Source organism: Primulina huaijiensis, chromosome 5 (assembly GCF_012295235.1).
Source record: "Primulina huaijiensis isolate GDHJ02 chromosome 5, ASM1229523v2, whole genome shotgun sequence".
In the NCBI taxonomy this organism is placed as follows: Eukaryota; Viridiplantae; Streptophyta; class Magnoliopsida; order Lamiales; family Gesneriaceae; genus Primulina; species Primulina huaijiensis.
In genome coordinates this window covers 3,591,883-3,595,072 of record NC_133310.1, presented here as the reverse complement: position 1 = coordinate 3,595,072, position 3,190 = coordinate 3,591,883, and positions in this window count along the sequence as shown.

Here is a 3,190-nt window from a genome sequence, read left to right as displayed (position 1 = left end):
TTTCTTTGTTATTACTATAATTTTTATTATTAAAATGTTTAAAAAAAATGAATGTATTTGTTGAAAATTAATATTTAAAATGTGTGTTGAATATTTGAATGTTGAAAATAAGAGTTGTAAATATTGAAAATTAGTGTGTGATGATGTAGGTAATGATGATTTTTTTTTTGGATTATTTGTAAAAAAATTTTATAAATAGATCTCTCATTTGTGAAGAAAATCACAATTGAGTTGAGAGAAAAATATTATAAAGTGTGTAGTGTGATAATTTTGAGAGTTTGAGATTTTTACTTTTTACCGTAAATTTTTATTTTTTTACAACACGTTATCAGCACGAAGCTCTAAAAGTCCTCCATATTTTTCCAAGCTCCGAAACAGAAAAAAGGTAACAAAAGTAATAATATTTATTTTACTGTTTATTTATTTATTGTGTATATACTTAATATATAATAGAATGTTATTATAAATAATAAAAATAAATTTTTCAAAAAACTTGTTATAAATTTTGGGAGGATGTTAAGACGACATCCCACACTCCCGGTAAGGGATACGACAAGTATAAAAGCCCTATAAGATTTTTAAATAAAATATCTTATGACACTTCATTATAATATTGTGATATGATATACATAATTATTTAAAACATTACTAATATTATATACACCATATTATTACCATAAAACTATACAAATACATACATTTACTTTCTTGTACACCAACGGTCATAAACGGTAACAAAACGGCTAGTTTTTGCCCTATAAATATGATCTCACAAACATATTCAATCACTCCAACTTTCTCTTCTTCTCTAAAATTATTCTTCATCAAATTTTTGAAGAAAAAAGAAGATGGCTTTCACAAAGTTATTTTTAATTATTTTGGTTATAATACTCACGAATCTTGTACTTATCGGAGAATATCCTCCTCGTGTGTTTTCTTTATTTTTACGAATGCTTGTATTTGTTGTTTATCCATTACTTTGTATTGTAATATTCATTAACTAATAAAATGCATCGTAATTTTTTTTAGTACCACCATGTCAAACTTGGCAAAGCTCGAATTCATTGCTCTTGATATTACGGGGAAAAATTATATGTCATGGACTCTCGATGTAGAAATGCATCTTGAGTCATTAGGTCTAAATGAGACCATAAAAGAAAATGACATATGCACATCACAAGAAAAGGCAAGAGCCATGATATTTTTGAGTCGACATCTTGACGACGGATTAAAATGTGAATATCTGATTGAAAAAGATACCATGGTTTTGTGGAAGGGATTAAAAGAAAGATTCGAACATATAAGGGAAGTTATACTTCCGACCGCCCGGGATGAATGGAATACGTTGAGATTCCAAGATTTTAAGAAAGTCAGTGATTACAATTCAGCGATGTATCGAATAATCTCGCAGCTAAAATTTTGTGGACATGAGGTTACAGAATCGAAACTGCTTGAAAACACATTTTCCACTTTTCACGCATCAAATATAACTCTACAATAACAATATAGATTGCGTGGATTTGCGAGATATTCTGAACTCATCGACTGTCTTCTCGTGGCGGAAAAGAATAATGAGCTGTTAATGAGAAATCATCAGGCACGACCCACTGGTTCAACTGTATTTCCTGAAGTAAATGTCGTAAGCAAAAATGAATGTAAACCTGGAAACCAAAATCATAGTTATAGACAAGATTTTGGTCGAGGACAAAATCGAGGTCGTGGTCGTGGACGTGGACGTGGACGTGGACGTGGAAGTGGTCGTGGTCGTCGACACGACCGTGATTTTGAAAATAATCGAGATAGTTATTTCTATAACTCATCTCAAAAGAGCGTCCCAAACCATCCACCGAAAAGGCATCATGAGAATATGAGTGTTAATGAGAATCACTCAAAAAGATTTGAAAGTTCTTGTTTCAGATGTGGTACTCCAGTACATTGGTCCCGTATTTGTCGAGCCCCTGAGCACCTTTGTAAACTTTATAAAGAATCATTAAAGGGAAAAGAAAAGAAGACCAATTTTACTGAACACAATGAACCTTTGAATAATTCAACTCATTTTGATGTTGGAGATTTTCTGATTGATTTCTCAGACAATGACCAATTTGTTGGTGGAATAGATATGTGAAAAAATTTTATTTTTCCATGTACTTGTATGATAATATTTTATCGTGTGTTAAATTTTTAAATATGTATTGTATTTTATTTTTATAAATGTATTGTCAGTAATTTTATTTCATTGCACATTTTTTTGAAGTTCAAATATGGAAAATGCTATGAACCAAGCTGAAGTTTGCATACCTGATAGTGGTACAACGTACACTATCCTCCGAGATAAAAGATATTTCTTGGAACTAAAACCAACACAAACAATGGTGAATACAATATCAGGTCCTGTACACTTGATTAAAGGATGTGGTAAAGCACAATTTTTGTTACCTAATGGTACAAATTTTTTTATCAATGATGCTTTATATTCACCACAATCGAAAAGAAATTTGTTGAGTTTTAATGATATATATTCCCATGGGTATGATACTCAAACAATGAATGAAGGGAATGAGAAATATATGTGTCTTACCACATATAAATCAGAAAAGAAATATGTGATTGAAAAACTACCAATGCTCCCTATTGGATTGCATTATACACATATACGTCCCATTGAATCAAACATGGTAGTTGATAATTCTTCAATATTAACCAATTGGCATGATCGATTAGGACATCCTGGTTCAACAATGATGCGAAGAATTATAGAAAATACACATGGTCATCCGTTGAAAGACCAGAAGATCTTTCAGGATAATAAGTTTCAATGTAAAGCATGTTCTCTTGGAAAACTTATTATAAGAACATCACCAGCCAAAATTCAAACTGAATCATCAATGTTTCTTGAACGTATTCAGGGTGATATTTGTGGACCAATCCATCCACCATGTGCATCGTTTAGATACTTTATGGTATTAATTGATGCCTCCAGCAGATGGTCACATGTATGTCTATTGTCAACTCAAAATGTTGCATTTGCAAGATTACTTGCTCAAATAATAAAATTGAGGAATCAATTTCCCGATTATACAATCAAGAAAATTAGACTTGATAATGCTGGTGAATTTACTTCCCAGACTTTCAATGATTATTGTATGTCTATGGGAATCATTGTTGAGCATCCTGTTGCTCATGTACATAC